An 18,812-nucleotide genomic window follows, 5' to 3' on the forward strand; every position below is an offset into this window, starting at 1 on the left:
ACGTGTGTTTATGCTGACATTTAGCAAGCAGCAGAATGCTGCTTGTAGTTAAGGGTGATTTTTTAAAAACCAACCCACACGTTTTTATGCACAGGCAAGAAGCCACTTGGATTCTTTCCCGATTAAAACTGAATTCACATTTCTAATGAACAAAGTGGAGGAACTGAAAGAGAAAATCATTTGAATGGAAAATTAGAAATGCCCCGCAGAGCTCAGAAATTTTACACGTAGACTGTGGGTGTTGGATGTGCTTCAGAATACAATCTATTTCAGAGAAACAGACCAGACAAGAAAGGAGGAGGAGTGGCGTTATATGTCAGGGATGTGTATACCTGTGAAGAGATCCAAGATTTAGAACCTCAAAGCCAAAGTGAGAGCATTTGGGTCAAAATTAAGGGAGAGAAGAATAACAGTGACCTCATTGTGGGAGTTTACTATAGATCCCCAAGCCAAACGGAGGACATAGATGATGCCTTCCTGGAACAGATGGCCAAGCATGCAAAAGGAAGGGAGATAGTAGTAATGGGGGACTTCAATTACCCGGATATTTGTTGGATGTCAAACTCAGCCAAGAGCATAAGGTCAAACAGATTCCTCACTGGCCTTGCAGACAACTTCATTGTCCAGAAAGTGGGAGAAGCAACAAGAGGAACAGCCATTTTAGATCTGGTCCTAACCAATGTTGATGACCTGGTTAGTGGGGTAGAAGTGGAAGGATCATTAGGCGCGAGTGATCATGCTCTTCTGAAGTTTACTATACAGCGGAAAGGAGCAGCCAAGCATACTAGGACTCAATTTCTCGACTTTAAGAAAGCCGACTTCATAAAACTTAGGGAAGTGCTTGGTGAGATCCCATGGACAGTAATACTAAAAGGAAAGGGAGTTCATGATGGCTGGGAGTTTGTTAAGAGGGAGATAGTAAAAGCACAACTTCAGGCAATACCAATGAGACGGAAACATGGAAGGTGCCTAAAGAAGCCAGGGTGGCTATCTAAAGAACTTTTAACTGAGTTAAGATTAAAAAAGGATGTGTACAAAAAATGGAAAAGGGGGGAAACCACCAAAGAGGAATTCAAACAAATAGCCAACACGTGTAGACACAAAGTCAGAAAAGCTAAAGCACAGAATGAACTCAGGCTTGCTAGAGAGGTTAAAAGCAACAAAAAAGGCTTTTATGGGTATGTTCGTAGCAAAAGGAAGAACAAAGAAACAGTGGGGTCACTCAGAGGAGAAGATGGTGAAATGCAAACAGGGGACACAGAAAGGGCTGAACTCCTCAATGCCTTCTTTGCCTCAGTCTTCTCCGATAAAGAAAACAATGCCCGACCTGAAGAATTTGGAGCAAATGATTCAGCAGAGGAAACACAGCCCAGAATAACTAAGGAGATAGTACAAGAATACTTGGCTAGTCTAGATGTATTCAAGTCTCCAGGGCCAGATGAACTGCATCCAAGAGTATTAAAAGAACTGGCAGATGTGATTTCAGAACCACTGGCAGTCATCTTTGAGAATTCCTGGAGAACAGGCGAAGTCCCGGCAGACTGGAGGAGGGCAAATGTTGTCCCTATTTTCAAAAAGGGGAAAAGAGAGGACCCAAATAATTACCGCCCAGTCAGTCTGACATCAATACCAGGGAAGATTCTGGAGCAGATCATTAAGCAAACAGTCTGTGAGCACCTAGAAAGGAATGCTGTGATCACCAATAGTCAGCATGGATTTCTGAAAAATAAGTCATGTCAGACTAACCTGATCTCGTTTTTTGACAGAATTACAAACCTGGTAGATGAAGGGAACGCAGTGGATGTAGCCTACCTTGATTTCAGCAAGGCATTTGACAAGGTGCCCCATGATATTCTTGTAAAGAAGCTGGTAAAATGCGGTCTTGACTATGCTACCACTCAGTGGATTTGTAACTGGCTGACTGACCGAACCCAAAGGGTGCTCATCAATGGTTCCTCTTCATCCTGGAGAAGAGTGACTAGTGGGGTGCCACAGGGTTCTGTCTTGGGCCCGGTCTTATTCAACATCTTTATCAACGACTTGGATGATGGACTCAAGGGCATCCTGATCAAATTTGCAGATGACACCAAACTGGGAGGGGTGGCTAACACCCCAGAGGACAGGATCACACTTCAAAACGACCTTGACAGATTAGAGAACTGGGCCAAAACAAACAAGATGAATTTTAACAGGGAGAAATGTAAAGTATTGCACTTGGGCAAAAAAAATGAGAGGCACAAATACAAGATGGGTGACACCTGGCTTGAGAGCACTACATGTGAAAAGGATCTAGGAGTCTTGGTTGACCACAAACTTGACATGAGCCAACAGTGTGACGCGGCAGCTAAAAAAGCCAATGCAATTCTGGGCTGCATCAATAGGAGTATAGCATCTAGATCAAGGGAAGTAATAGTGCCACTGTATTCTGCTCTGGTCAGACCTCACCTGGAGTACTGTGTCCAGTTCTGGGCACCACAGTTCAAGAAGGACATTGACAAACTGGAACGTGTCCAGAGGAGGGCAACCAAAATGGTCAAAGGCCTGGAAACGATGCCTTATGAGGAACGGCTAAGGGAGCTGGGCATGTTTAGCCTGGAGAAGAGGAGGTTAAGGGGTGATATGATAGCCATGTTCAAATATATAAAAGGATGTCACATAGAGGAGGGAGAAAGGTTGTTTTCTGCTGCTCCAGAGAAGCGGACACGGAGCAATGGATCCAAACTACAAGAAAGAAGATTCCACCTAAACATTAGGAAGAACTTCCTGACAGTAAGAGCTGTTCGACAGTGGAATTTGCTGCCAAGGAGTGTGGTGGAGTCTCCTTCTTTGGAGGTCTTTAAGCAGAGGCTTGACAACCATATGTCAGGAGTGCTCTGATGGTGTTTCCTGCTTGGCAGGGGGTTGGACTCGATGGCCCTTGGGGTCTCTTCCAACTCTATGATTCTATGATTCTATGATTCTATGATTCAGATTAGCCTCCCTTGGACCATCAAGATGTGTACAAAATGAACGGTCCTGCTCTAATGAGCGCGAGCCTGCAACGTGTGCAAGAGGCAATTGTGCGTGATCATCACACTGATGTGAGGCTGGAAGATGAAGATGTGAACAGGGAAGGAGGGAAGGCCAAATAAGTTCATACAGTCCCACCACTGGGGTGGCACTAGTTTGAACATCACTGCTTAGGTTTTTGGAGAGAACAGTGCTGCACATTTCAGAATGCATGCTTCTTTATTGATGGAGCTTTATCAGCTAGCCAAGATTGCACATGCCTGGAAAGTGGCAATTCATTGCAACTCGGAGCGCCTGCAGGAGCTCTGTTGATGTATTTATTATATATATATATATATTTAGATCAATTTGAGACTGACTTTGAAGGCAAAGGGGCTCTTGAACTGGAGGCTCAGAGTCTGTCAGTGAGACCCAAGTGCTTTACTGTTTCCACCAGGCAGCTTGATGTCCTTATTTGGCACTCCCTGAGGTTCATTGCTCTGCTTATATTGGAAAAAGCCATAATGTAGTCATCTAAGCACAACATGAGGGCTCAAGAAAAAATTTCTCTTACAGTCTTTTCTCCTAAACAGAAAATGGCACTAGCGGAACTAGATTCGGCACCCACACCCATTTGTTGTTAGCATAGCCCTGTTGGGATACTGCCAGGGAGACAAAGTCCATCTTAGCCCCAAGCTCCTGCCGGACGATCCATCGATCTCCTGTAGACAGGCAATATCAGCAATCAGCGACACGAAGCCTCAAGAATAGATTGCCACATTCTTAGACTGGTGCACACTCTATCAGCAGAATTCACACAGCAAAAGATGCACAGCAGGAGAGCATATTTACAGTTTATTCAGCGTTGGTCAGAACAAAGAATCCATGACCGCCTACATCGGTGTTCAGGCAAGAAGAAGAAAACGAAAGCAACGACACAACATAAACATCCTGTGAGACAGGAAATACGCAGGCTGTGACACAAACATCCTGCTCCCTTTTAAGGTGGAATGGAAATATCCTAACAAGTCCTTTGTGGTCTGGGGGCCACAAACAGGCACCTGGGTCTGCAAGCCCCCAGCCATTGTAATTACCCTAGAGAGGGAGCCATATTATTTCCATACTTACAAACCTTTGTTGGGTAGAGTTGATTTATAGAAGTAGCAGCCAAGAATGTAAGTCTGATGACAGGCCATGTAGTGCACTAAAAAAAAATATTATGAAAATGAGGTACACCAACCAAACTTGCCAAAATGTATAAAACAAAAGATAAGAAATGTTGGAAATATAAAGAAAAAGAGGGAAATTTCTATCATATGTGGTGGACCTGTAATAAAGTAAAGGCTTTTCAGGAAATGATATATAATGAGTTAAAGAAAATGTACAAGAATACATTTGTTAAAAAACCAGAAGCATTTTTGCTAGGTGTAGTAGGTGAAGAAATTTCAAAGAAAGACAAAAAAATGTTTATGTATGTAGCTACGGCAGCAAGGACTTTGTTAGCCCCAAAATGGAAACACCAGGAATTACCAACGATCAAAGAGTGGCAGATGAAGGGGATGGAATATGCAGAGTTGGCAAAGCTGATTGGGAAAATCCGAAGCCAGCGTGATCAAGTTTTCCCAAAAGACTGGGGTAAATTTATACAATATTTGAAAGACAATGGCAAACAATTGACAACACTAGCAGGAATGACTTAAGAAAACTTGTAACATTTTTTGATTGATATCTTTTTATATATTTATTTAAAATGGTGACAATGGCGGTACAGTAAATGAAATGTCAAGAGGAAAAAGTACAAATGCCATGACATAGAACGGAACTATGGTAACCATGAGGCGGGAGGGAGGGAAGCAATTACCAATGTGTGAAAATAAGGTTGTACTTTAATTATATAAAATGGAAACTCAATAAAAATATTATATATAAAAATGTCTGATGACAGGCCAAGCCACATGTGGAGGAGAGGATTTCAACAAAATGTCAGCTGCATTTACTGGTAATTTTATAAACCTTTATTGCCATCTCTTAAGGATGGTTGACATGGTGCACTGAACGTAGGTACAAACTGCCTCTATACTTTTGCAGGTATCTGCATAAAAGTGCATGCACTTGTTAATTTCTACTGGTCAACTATTGGGTACATGGTTGCCAAAGGCATACCTAGGGGGAAAGAATCACCACCATACTATGGCATGTATGATGCTGATGTGTGTGATGACGTGACACTGCTGCCGCCGTGAGATCAAATGCAGAAACTTCCCATCCTTCTTGCACCACAACACAAAAGTGATTTTTCCAAGGGGCGCGTGTGTTAATACAGCTCCTTGCCAAGGGTGCATGCGATCCTAGGTACATGTCTGATAGGTGCACAGAACATACACTCAATGAACATTGCATGTAAAAAGCTGTATTAGTGTACAGCCCAACTATTTGTGTACACAAGTACAGTCATACCTTGGGTTGAAGTAGCTTTGTTTTGAGCGTTTTCAGGTTACGCTCTGCGGTTACCCGGAAGTAACGCAATGCGTTACTTCCGGGTTTTGCTTCTCGCGCATGTGCAGATGCTCAAAATGACATCACACGTATGTGCGGAAGCGGCGAATCGTGACCTGCACACGCGCAGAGGTGGGTTGTGTTCGCTTCAGGATGCGAACAGGGCTCCGGAACGGATCCCGTTCGCATCCAGAGGTACCACTGTACACAGATTATATACTTGTTGAGTATAACACGGAGACATTCCACATAACCCTGATCTGTATTTTGTCACCTTTGGAGATGCACTTGGCTGGGACGCAGTCTTCTCAGTGGTGGCACCTAGATTTGGAAGGGAGTTCCACACCACAAAGGGATTCAAATGACCTTCTCTCTTTCAAATTTTAGGATAGGAGAGTGGCAAAGATTTTTTATTTCACTGTGCCGTGAACCTATTTTAACCTCCTTCTGGGGCAAGAGATTCATTGCACAATCAGAATGACTTCCATTCAAGCAGTGAAACTTGCCCTCCCTCTCTTCCTCCTGCATGCCTCCTCCAACCAGCTCTAGAGAGGTTTGTGGAAAATCCCATAATAGATCTTTTTGGGGGTGCAGGGGGTACAGAAGTGGAAGAAAGGGAGATGAAAGTCCATTGCAAATAAGTTCTGCTCACACAATGACTTTGATGGATACGGCACAATGCATTTTTAGAACAGATCCATTTGCTTGATACCTCTCTCTTGCTACTTCTTTTGTGATTTAATACTTGCTTTTATTTTATTATTTTTATTGTACTTTTGCATTTTTAAGGTGGAAGTTGCTTTGTGGTTCTTTTTGAGTGCTGAAAGGCAGGGCAGAATAAAATGAATTTTAAAAAGAAGAAAATAAATATATAATTTTCCATTCTGAAGTTTATAATTTTCAGCCCTACTATGTAAGGAAAATTATCAAATTCCTCGGACTGTATCTAGACAAAGTTGAAAACAGGTACCATTAAATATATAGAGAGAGAGGGACAGAGAAAGCTAGTAATATTTTAAGTCCAATTGATTTCAGCAGGATCCAATAACAGTAAAAACGTAGGCTGGGTCCAACCAACTGAACATTAACATTTTGTGAAGTGTTTCCATATGAATGAGAAAGGGATTTTCATTCATAGCTTTTTATTTTAATGCTACTGTTTACATTGATTTAGAATGAAACAAATGTTAATTGATCCAAATTTATCATGCAATTCCATTTTCCAAATAGCTCCATTAATATCGCCCCATAACCTCTGGACAGTTGTGAGAAAAGAGAACTTTGAGCATATATGCAGAGTAAATTAGGGCTTAGCCAATTTTTGTCATCTGGCTGCAAAAATGAATACTAATAAGTCTTTCTTACCCGGTGCCATTAGTGAAACGTATTTGGCTGAGGTCACCAACATGAATAGGAAGTGCATCTTTCCCCTCCCCTAGCCCCCAGGCCTCCTCATGTACATGAAAGAAACAGCTGCAAGCTGGTGAGGTTGGCAGAATGTTTTAACCATTGTGTACTAAGAGATGAAACTCCTGCTAACCTTGTAGTTTTGCATATGGAAAAGGATGGGACTTGTCTGGTTTTTTGGTTGTTTTTTTTTTTGAGAAAAATAACAAACTGCAAATATTTCTGGATTGTTTCAATTAGTGAAGAGCCAGTTGACTACTGAAGCTGTGAAATTAGCTGGGTATGGAACTTTTAACAAAAAGTGCATTGTGGCCAGCCTGAAAAAGCAGGTATTATTCAGAGGTGGAACAGAGACCAGGCAAGAGTCTCTGAACCTTAATAAAAGAAAAGCTCAACATTTACACTGTTGACTCCCAAAACCGGGACACATATCTTCTCATCCATGCTTCTGTGTGAGTCACGTGACCCATGTAAGATCACGGAGCCCGAAAGACATGCTTTTGGGGGGCTGTGTTTTCACAGTGCCCCAAAATGTGGCTTTTGGGGGTTTGAGACCCCAAATAAGTGTTTTTTTCAGGACAAGATCTCTGCGGGAAACATGTAAGATCACAGCACCCTAAATGGCCACTGTGCTCTCATGGGAAAATGCTTTTTATAGGGTATGTAGGGGTCACTGAGGAAGAGTTTGTGCAACCAAGGAGCCATAAAAAGCTTGGGAACCACCAGAAGGAAAACTGGACAGTTTCCTTGCAGGCCCCTTAAGATACAGCCAACATACCACAAGTCCATTTCTAATCTCAATTTGATGTTCTGGCTTGGGACTGAGGAAATGCCTGTTGCTACATTAGGCTGCTCCTATGCTGAGGTTGCCCACAAATGTTCTTTCCCCAGTTGCTCCTGCCATTGAGGCAGAGACAGCTGGTAACTGGAGAAAAGCCATTGTTGGATGTGGCCTTCCCTTTGTGAAATTCAGGAGGCTTACCCACCACCGCTCCTGCTGTACCCCTGGCATCATAAATCATTGATTTGGTTCTGATGGTTTTTGCTTTTTAAAAGATAAATTAAATTCCACCAGTGCTGGTACATCTCCAAGTTATGACAAGCCAATAATCATCAGGCTGCACTTCTTCCTTCCAAGTACTTTTTAAAAAATTACCTAGTTAAGATAGTTGATTAAACAATTCAGTCTGTGGATATGGACCTTTCCAATCATCCACAGATTGTAGAACTGACTCTAGACTTTTTAAGACCAAAATATGTAACCATAGTTCTTCTTTTTTTTAAAAAAATGTTTCTTGTTTCAACAGAATTTATGACACTCATTTCTTTCTGGAAGTCTGTAAGAAAAATATTGACTTAATATATTAAGGGGATTGTTGTTAAATATTTGTTTGCTGGTAATTGTGCTCAAAGTGGGCAACAATTGAGTGTTTTGTAATTAGAACAACTTAATGAGTTGGCTTTTATGATCAATGTTTAATTTGCACACAGTTGTTTTTCTGAAGTGTAAATTAAGTACCTCTTTCTGGGACCCTCTGCTTAAACCCATTAGCATCTTTTTATTACTTGGGCTTGGAAACAGTTTCCTTTTATTAAATGTGTTCTGCCAGCCACTTACTTTTCTGATTTGCAAAATCTCTTCCACTTTTCTTGTACCAAGTAAAAACGGTTGTGCTAACTTCATGAGAGGAATGCCATCCTGAACAGGGGGTATGCTGCTTCTCAGTTTTGGTAGACCAACTCTTGGTGGGGATGCTTGGAATAAATTAGGATTTATACAAAGCCCCATCAGCATACAAGGAAGCCATATGTCACACTTTAGAAAGGACTGTCCTCTATGTCATACTAATACTAACAACAGCTTTATATGTCACCTTATATCCAATAGACTCAATGTGGCTTGCACAGCAAATAATTTAATAGTTAAACAATACAACAATAATAGCAGCTAAATGTGATCTTGTTAAATGTTGCCCGCTATACATTTCCCACCACAAAATTATCACAAGCAATCACCATAAAACAAAAAGCATCCAAAAACTATCCACTATCAACATTCAAACGCTTGGGTGTACAAAAAATACTTTATTTTCTTTTTTAAAAAATATTTATCATTTTCCATTTTACAATAATACATCCAAATTAACAAAACAAAAAAGAACATCAAATTGACTCTCCCCCATCTGTGATTCCTTCCACTTGATGTTTATTTCTTCTACCCACAAAAAATCATTAATTATGTGTTTTCTCTAAAGATTTCTTTATATATTATTTACTGCTCATTTTACATTAACCCTGCTAACATTTTAAGTTGTTTACAATAACTTTTTAATAATCCTGCCCCCCGTCTTTATTAAACATTTTCTCCTCCTGGTTTCTTATTCTTCCCATTTGGCCATCTCTGCATACTCCATCAGTTTTAACTGTCAGTCCTCCTTGGTTGGAACTGCTTCTTCTTTCTATTTCTGAACGTAAATCATCCTGGCAGCCATCACTGAAAACATGAATAGGTTTTTTCCCCTGGTCTTTGGGCATGTATTGACCTATTAATCCTAAAAGAAAAGCTTTTGGTTTTGTGGTAAAAGATACCTTCAACATTTCCCCCCCCCCAGTTCATTATAAATCATTTCCCAGAAAGCTTTATAATGCTTTAAAGCACTTCCTTTCCCTTAAAGAATTCTGGGCACTGTTGTTTGTTAAAAGTTGCCAGTAACTCTGTGAGGGGAAAACTACAATACCCAGAATTCTTTGAGGGGAAACTGTGTTTTGAATGTGCTTTGAAGGTATAGTGTGTACACAGCCTTGGTCTGGTGCAGAAAGAAATTGGAATCACATACACATCTCTGGGGAAAGTGTTCTAAAGATGAAGAACCACCGCAGAAAAGACCCTCCTTTCTATTTGAAGGGTTGTCCATAGTCCAAGTCTTGTTTAAAGGCAAAGAACCATAAGAACAGAGAACAGCCACAGTCGTGGTTTTTTGTTTTCCTTTGATTGATTTGTACAATCTATTGATTTTTTTTTTGCAGTTGTATTCTCAAAAATTCACAAAATGTTTAAAAAAGAAGATGAAGTTGCCCACCAACAGTTAGCAGCTGGACAGCAGATTAAGCTGGCATATAGGTCACCGGGTCATATTCTCCTCACCCCATGGGGAATAAAAAGCAATTTATATTCAGATTGTTGAGCTTGTTTCCGAATCTGCATCACTACATATAAATCAGCAAAACCATTTCCCTCTTTTTTGATTATGTGAAAGTGTCCACTCTCATCTTGGCACAGTCTTGTCAATTAAATAGTTGTATTTTGTTATACAGCTTTAAAAACAATTAAAATTATTTACGAAAAATAATAATAATGGAGGGGGGCAATGTTTATTTTGTCTTCCTTTAACAGGCACCTGAATTGCAGGTGAAGCTTTTCATAGCTTAGAGAGAAGTGTTATTATCAGCAAACATTTGCAGATCAAGCTGAACCACTTTTTTTTGGGCAGCACAATATAACAAGTTAGTGTACTTAGCAAGGAGGGTCTTGAAAAAGCAATCTCTTACACCTAGGCTGCAATTTGAACCAAGTGCCATAGTTACTAAGCTAAGAAATACCAAATCCATTAATAGGATAAGTACATGTTTCTGTGTTGTTATTATACCTGTTAATATAAGGAAACATAACACTAGGCCTATTATTCAGATTGACTTTATTAACAAATTGAACACCACCATAAATCTTTTTGAGATTAGTTCATAAAATGTTGGTTACCATGATGCAAAGTAGGGCCAACTGATATAAGTGCAGCTGGTGGGTGTAGAGGAATAACGGCAATAATTTGCCCTGAAATCTGTGTGTGAGATCCGCTATAGAAATAGTATATCCCACTGATGACTCTCATCCCCTCGTCCTCTGTCTGTAAAAAATCACAAGGCAGTTGAACCTTTAGATCTTCATGCGTTCTTAGCCAATCCCATTAACTTCCAAAAACCAGTTAAGAACAACTTTCTAAAGAACAGTTAAAAACTCCTACAATCACTACTCTCAAACCACCAGTTTCTGGGTTTCCAGGGACAGAACCCTCAGCTACCAAACACCTGGGTAAACAGGTCAAACTAAAAAGGGTTGGGAGAGGCTCCAAACATATTTCTCCAAACCTGATGAATGACCATTATAATGCAGATTCTATTCCAAGCTAAGTTTAATGATAAAGAACCTTAATAAAGGAGAGCAGGGAGGGCCTTGAAGCCAAGTATGAATTTAGGGGAGTGTGCCCAGTTCACCTGCACTGGGCACCGCCCTGAGAGGGTGCTGCAACAGTGATGGAAGATGAGAGGCTGGGGGGGGGATTTTGGTGGTGCTTCAGGATGCCACTGAAATTAAAAAACCCAAAGTCTGCCACTGCTGAAGCTGCCCATTGACAGTGAGCATCTGGACAGAAGACTGAACAGGCACTTGGGATACTTGGTCACTCCCCCCCACTATTGTGAAATGTACTGGCATCCCCCACTTACGTGCAATCGATTTCCGTTTGACCGCATATACATGTGGCACCAGGAAAATAAATAAATAGATAAATTCAAACCAGGAAATGGTGGGAAAGAACTGAAGAGTCCTCGTGGCTCATGAGGAGACCCCCCTCTCCCCTCCCAGAGCCTGAAGAGGACTTCAGTGAGGGCAGAGGAAGTCCCAAAGATATTGGAGGCACAGCAGGGCATTGTTTAGGCTGCTCAGCCTCCCCGCCTAACAGCTGATGTGTGGGGTAGCACAGCAGGAATCGCTTTCCTGTGCAGCCTCCAGCCTCCAGCCAGCCCCAGAGCTTCAACTCTAGTTGATGAGAGAGTTGTGAGGGGGTTGGACAAGAAAGTTGGTTTCCAGGTGGAAAAATCTAAATTGGAAACAGAATTGCTAGAATCCAAAACTAAGACTTTGTCAAAAATGTATAACTTGCTGCTGAAATGGAATACTCAGGATGAGACGGTTAAATCTGTAATGATTAAATGGGCACAAGACGTTGGACATAATATCATGTTTGCTGACTGGGAACAGTTGTGGACCACCGGGATTAAATTCACGGCATGTAATGCCTTTAGAGAAAATATTATGAAAATGATATATAGGTGGTACATGACCCCAGTCAAGCTTGCAAAAATCTATCATTTGCCCGACAATAAATGTTGGAAATGTAAGGAAAATGAAGGTACATTCTTTCACCTTTGGTGGACGTGTCCCAGGATTAAGGCGTTCTGGGAAATGATATATAATGAATTGAAAAAGGTATTTAAATATACCTTCTTGAAGAAACCAGAGGCCTTTCTCTTGGGCATGGCTGGCCAAGTGGTGCCAAAGAAGGACAGAACTTTTTTTATGTATGCTACAACAGCAGCAAGAATACTCATTGCAAAGTATTGGAAGATGCAAGATCTACCCACTCTGGAAGAATGGCAGATGAAACTGATTGACTGTATGGGACTGGCAGAATTGACGAGCAGAATCCGCGACCAGGGAGAAGAGTCGGCTGAAGAAGATTGGAAAAAATTTAAGGACTATTTACAGAAATACTGTAAAATTAAGGAAAGTTAAACAGTGTTGGATTGAAAATGAATGGTTTCTAGCTGTAATGATATAAAGGAACATAGATGGGGGAAAAAAGGGTTTGAAAAATAAGGTAATGTTATAAGCTGTAATGCTTTAAATGAAGGATTTGCTGAACAAATAACTTTAATTGGGATACAAGGAGGAGAAGTATGAGGAGGTCAGAGAAATTTGTTATTTAAGAGTATGGTTTATGAACTTTTGTCTTTTTTAATGTGTTTGTTTGTTCTGTTTCTGTTTGTTTGTTTAAAAAATTGGAAAATTCAATAAATATCTTTTTTTTTAAAAAAGAGAGAGTTGTGAGGGGGGGACAACAGGTGTTTAGGGACGTTTAAGCGGGTGCTCCCCACTTAATGCGATTTTCACTTGTGTGCATAGTGGCCCCATGTAAGTGAGGGACACACACCTGTGCTCTGTTTCTGTTATAGTAATTATTACTAATTCTATGAATGTATATGTGTGCATTTTGTGCAAATTTGTGTTCTCGTCTCTCCTCTTTTGTGTGTGTGTGTGTGTGTGTGTGTGTGTGTGTGGTGTGTGAAGCAGCCATGCTACTCAATCTGTTGGGAACAAACCCAGAAGAGGAAGATCATGACACCCAAATGTAAAAGAAAAGCAGGAAGGCCAGTAGAATTATTCTCTCTCTCCTCCACACAACCGGAGTTGTAGGCTGTTAGCAGCCTCACTGGGGAACATTGTGGCCCATACATTATTAAATGTAATTACATTGTTACTTATAGATTCAATTAAACGACTTGTGTGGGGGGGAATTCTATAGCAATTCAGAGCACAGCACGTGCAACAATTACATTAACCTTTAATAATCATCCTTTCCCCACCACTCTGTGGTAACAACTGTATTAATTAGTTATGAAATGATTAAATGTGGAGTGCCTGAACATTGTCATCAATCTCGCCACATGGGTACCTTTGAAGGGGTGCCTGGCACTGTGCCACACCCTGAAAAAGCCATCCGGGAAGGTTCCCTCCCCTCCCCTCCCCTCCCAGCAGCTGTGCTGCAGGACCTCTGAAGCTAGGAGGATAAATGAACTTAGGCGCTTGGAAGCCGAATGGGCAAAACCAAGCACAGCTAGCTCTTTAATGCCTTTTAGGACTCTAGAGTCCTGCAAATTCTTGTGACCGACAGTATGCTGCTTACTTGACTTGCTGAGATCAAACTTCCTTTTTCCTAACTGGTACGATATAATATCTCAATCATTCTTATTTTACATTGTTTTATAGAGTTCTTTGTATGTATTGTTTGCTTATCTCTATCTATCATCTATCTATCTATCATCTATGCATGCTGATCTGAGCGGCTTCAACCAAAAGAGTGCCAGACTAATGCTCTGGCTAGCTAAAATAAGGAAACAATTCTTCTTGGCCTAGTGCTGACCAATCATTTCGCAGGGATTCTGGGGTTGTGGTGGACAGCTAGATGAAAAAAAATCAATCCAGTGGGCAGCTGCTGTGCTGGGGTGGTGAAAAAAGGTGAATTCAGTTTTGGGGATCATTAGGAAACAGATTGAAAATAAGTCTGCCAGTATTACAATACCTTTATATAAACTTATGGTGAGATCACACTAGGTATCCTGTGAAGGTCTCTGCATCTCAAAAGCTGGAAAAGGTGCAGGAAAGGACAATCACTAGGCTGGAGCAATTCCTCCATGAAGAACAGTTACAACAATGGGGGTTTTTAACTTGAAGAAAAAATTAGAAAGGTGGGCATGATGAAATGGTGTATACTGTGGCTGTCTTAATAATACTTAGCATTTGCATGACACTTTCAAATGTTGCAAACATGTCATATACAATATCTAATTGTAATCCTTACCACAAACTTGCAAGCTGTAATCAGTACTATTATACTATCCCATACTGCAGATGCGGGGGGCTAAGGCTGAGGCCAAATGACTTTAAACAAAACAAAACAATTTACCGTATTTTTCGCACCATAGGACGCACCGGACAATAGGACGCACCTTGTTTTAGAGGGGGGAGAACAAGGGAAAAAAATTCTTCCGCTCTCTGCCCAGCGCCCCTTCAATGAAGCGGCAGGAAGCGCTGCGCAGAGAGTGGGAGAATTTTCCCCCTCTTGTTTTCCCGCTCTAAAACAAGGTGCCGTTTAAGGTGTGTTCAGGCGGCTACCTTGGAAGCCTGGAGAGCTAGAGGGGTCAGTGCGCACCGACCCCTCTCGCTCTCCAGGCTTCAGGTTCCTTTCGACCTGCTCTTTGGGGCTGGCGGGGGGAAGCCCACCACCAGCCCCAAAGAGCAGGTCAGGGAGCAGCGGAAAGGCGCAGCGGAGAGGCTGCTGCCATAGTCATGCATCACTTCTCCAGCTGGGAGAGGGTCGCGGGGCTATGGCTTCTTTAGCCCCGCACGCGCTCTCCCGGCTGGAGAGGTGACGCACGGCTATAGAGGCTCCTGCCATAGCCGCGCGTCACCTCTCCAGCCGGGAGAGGGTCGCGGGGGGCTGCTTTAGCTCCGCGCGCGCTCTCCCGGCTGGAGAGGTGACGCGCGGCTATGGAGGTTCCTGCCATAGCCGCACATCACCTCTCCAGCCGGGAGAGGGTCGCGGGGGGCTGCTTTAGCTCCGCGCGCGCTCTCCGGGCTGGAGAGGTGATGCGCGGCTATGGAGGCTCCTGCCATAGCCGCGCGTCACCTCTCCAGCCGGGAGAGGGTTGCGGGGGGCTGCTTTAGCTCCGCGCGCGCTCTCTGGGCTGGAGAGGTGACGCGCGGCTATGGAGGCTCCTGCCATAGCCGCGCGTCACCTCTCCAGCCGGGAGAGGGTCGCGGGGGGCTGCTTTAGCTCCGCGCGCGCTCACCGGGCTGGAGAGGTGACGCGCGGCTATGGAGGCTCCTGCCATAGCCGCGCGTCACCTCTCCAGCCGGGAGAGGGTCGCGGGGGGCTGCTTTAGCTCCGCGCGCGCTCTCCCGGCTGGAGAGGTGACGCGCGGCTATGGAGGCTCCTGCCATAGCCGCACGTTACCTCTCCAGCCAGGAGAGGGCCGCGGGGCTATGGTGTCTTCGCTCCATGGGACGCACACACATTTCCCCTTCATTTTTGAAGGGGAAAAAGTGCGTCCTATAGAGCGAAAAATACTGTATATTGAAATTTTATCTGACAAATAAGAAATACATAACAAACAAAACAGACATAACAAAACTCGACTGTGAACTAAAGGGGGAAAAGAGAAAAATATAGAAGCGGAAATCTGGAAGACTGAAAGAGGTAACTTATACATTTTTAATCTAAAGGCTGAAACTGTTTAGGTATAATGCCCACAGCTTTTCCCCCTGCTAGAATTCACTGGAACTCAGTTCCAGCAAGTCTCAGGTGTGTGCTATTGCCATGATAACAGAACAAGGGAGGCATTTATGGTGAGTTCCAGCACCTCTTTTTCTAGCAATACCTGTCCATAATGGGTGATGGCGATCTGGGGGGAGGACTGTTACCTGCCGTTTCAAAAGAAATTCAACAAATGGAAGCCAAGCAACTCAGAATGGTGTGAATTCTTGAAAGAGGCAAGATTTGAACTTCCTGATTTGTAGCTCTGTCTCTTAGTTGTTACGTGACACCAGCTTTCTTTTTGTTAACCAAAATGGAAGAACAGACTGTTTTATTTTCAGGGAAGTGACTCACAATTCATTTATTTGCTTTTTTAAAAAACAAACAAACCCCCAAACCCCTGCAGCCTTGTTTTCTTGAGGATTAACAAAGAGAAGCAAAGAGCAATGCTAGCCGCAATGAACTTCCAGCAGCCAGGCTCCAAGCTGAACCAATGGCTTCATGTGTCTTTAATGCAGAACTTAATCAAAGCACCAAATATCTGGTTGTGGAACAGAGTCATATCACTATTTATTCCCAGAGGTAAACTGTACACAAAGCAAGAGCTCCATCCACACCAACATAAATCGCCCTCTTCAACCTCCTGTATTGCCATCCCATAAAGCTGCAATTGTTGTTGCAGAACTGCGGGAATGCAGCCAAGCGAGAGGCATTACTTTATACGCTAGCTTGATGTTGTTAACAGGGATATTGTAAATGCACAATGTCATATGTTTTCTTTCCCTTTTTTGTATATTTTATGTATTTTAATCTTTGCTTATAATGGACTTTTCAGCCTGGGTTATACATAACGAGCTTGCTCAGTGGAGGAGAGGATAAAACTACAGTGACAGCTCCGTGTTGAGGCAAAAAACAAAAGCAGGCTACATTGTCTTTCCATCTAACTGACTGAGGCATGTTGCTGCATCCAAATGAGGGAAAAGGGCAACATGACAGAGAATTGTTTAGCTGTGCCATAGTTTCTTCGGCACATCAGTGCCAACTCAAACTGTGCACCTCATTTCCATCCTAGCAACGCGATCCTTCGTTACATATGTTATCAGGTTGTTCTGATCACTGTGTCAGATGACATCTCAGTATTGTGGGAGGGAAAATATGTAAATCCCCATGACCCACATGTGTGGGGTAAATAACAAAAGAATTGGCTGGGTGCCTGGATTCAAAATGCGGAGCTAAACACACTCTCTAGCGGGAGAAAGCCCCCAGTATCAGAGTTTAAACACACAAAAGTCAAGCAGCAATATAGCATTAGGAATATAGCTTGTTAGACCCTTGTATCCCAATTAGTTTGCTTGCAAACAGTGCTCCTCTCTCTTCTACACCTTTTGCGATGAGCAGACCACACACTGTTAAGTAAGTTTAAAATGCCTTACTTACAAAATGCTCCAAAGGTCAGATTAGTGCATTTATCCAAGCAGCAGCAAGGAGAACATAGGCAGAATACTCTTGGGTATAAAATAAAGAAAGATAGCTTCAAAGACATGCTCTAAGCTTGCAGCTTGCTTAGACACCTCTTCCTTGGAGAGGAGAGAGAATTAGGGTACAGGAAGAAGAAAGTTTCACTTCCTTCCTCATCAGAGAAGAGAGGACATGACCTATGTTGAGTCTAGGGACACAGCTCTATTGTCCTAACCCATTCATGTACTACCTAGCTGTATTTGAGTGCAATCTCCCACAAGTATCTAGGTGCTGGCTCTTCAATATGCAACCCACAAACTGCTTTTGAGTTGCTTCTTGGGGAAAGGCCATAGCTCTGTGGTGGAATATCTGCTTTGCACACAGAAAGTCATAGATTCAATCCCTGGCATCTCTAGATGGGGCTGGGAATGAACTCTGCTTGAAATCCTGGAGACCTACTGCCAGTCAGTGTAGATAATGCTCAGTTCGATTGACCACTGGAATAAAGCAGCTTCCTACATAGATACTGGCTGGCCCCATGATGCCGTGTGTGTTTCTGTTGCAATAAATTCTGCAGCAGGGTTGATACACATATAAATGCAAAGAGTAGTGACCCCAACTGACATTTACAATGACAGATTGTTTGGATTCCAATAAAGCAGATGCATGTGTGTGCTGCCTTATTTATAATTATTTGAGCACAACAGCAGGAAACATTAGCAACAAATGAAACAGAACATTCAGCCTCAAATGGTCTGACTCACTTTAAAGCAGGGGTGGGGATCAGCCTCATGGACCAAAGTTGACTGGAAAGTGGATCTGCCCACCTGCTGATCACATGATGTCATATGACTGATAGGTGGGTTGTCCCACCCACCTGTCAACATGTCTTTTGGCATTTCCAAGCACTTGCTTTGAGAAGGCTGCATTTTATCGTGTGCCTCCTTTAGCGGTGGTAGCAGTGATGGGGGTGGCAGCGAGGTAACAAATGGGAGACTTCCTCCTCTTCTTCCTGCCCCCCACAATTCCCTTCCATCGCCAACATTGGGGATGGAAAGGAGAAACACAGGGAGGCTTTGAAAGCCCTTTACTATCCTGCCCATTTCTCCTGTGCAGCCCCTCTGTTTGAGAGTCACAAAGGGCTTTCAAAGCCTCACCACACAGTTCCCATCTGCATGTTGCAGCGTTCAGCATGTTAGACTAGGAGGACCAGGGAGATGGGTTCAGATGCTCACTGGGCTTCCTTGAGTCAGTCCTACCTCACCCCACCCTATCACACAGGATTGTTGTAAGAACAAAATAGGGGAATTGGGGGAATCCTGTGCATCACCCGGAGTTTCTTGACTTACAAAACTATATCTGATAATACAGGGGGGATTTTTATTGGAACCATTAGGGAGATTACCCTTCAGTCACTCCCTTCAGTGTTGGTTAGGGGATTAAACTCATCTGTAATGGTCTAAAATAATTTTACCCATTGTCATTCTCCCTGCAGCTATGCCATGGTGAGGAAGGAATGGGGAAGGGGGAACAAAGAGCCACAGTAGATGCTGCAGATTTCCAAGTGAGGGAGCAGAGCTCTGATCCCAAAAT

The sequence above is a fragment of the Podarcis raffonei genome, chromosome 3, assembly GCF_027172205.1.
Source record: "Podarcis raffonei isolate rPodRaf1 chromosome 3, rPodRaf1.pri, whole genome shotgun sequence".
NCBI lineage: Eukaryota > Metazoa > Chordata > Lepidosauria > Squamata > Lacertidae > Podarcis > Podarcis raffonei.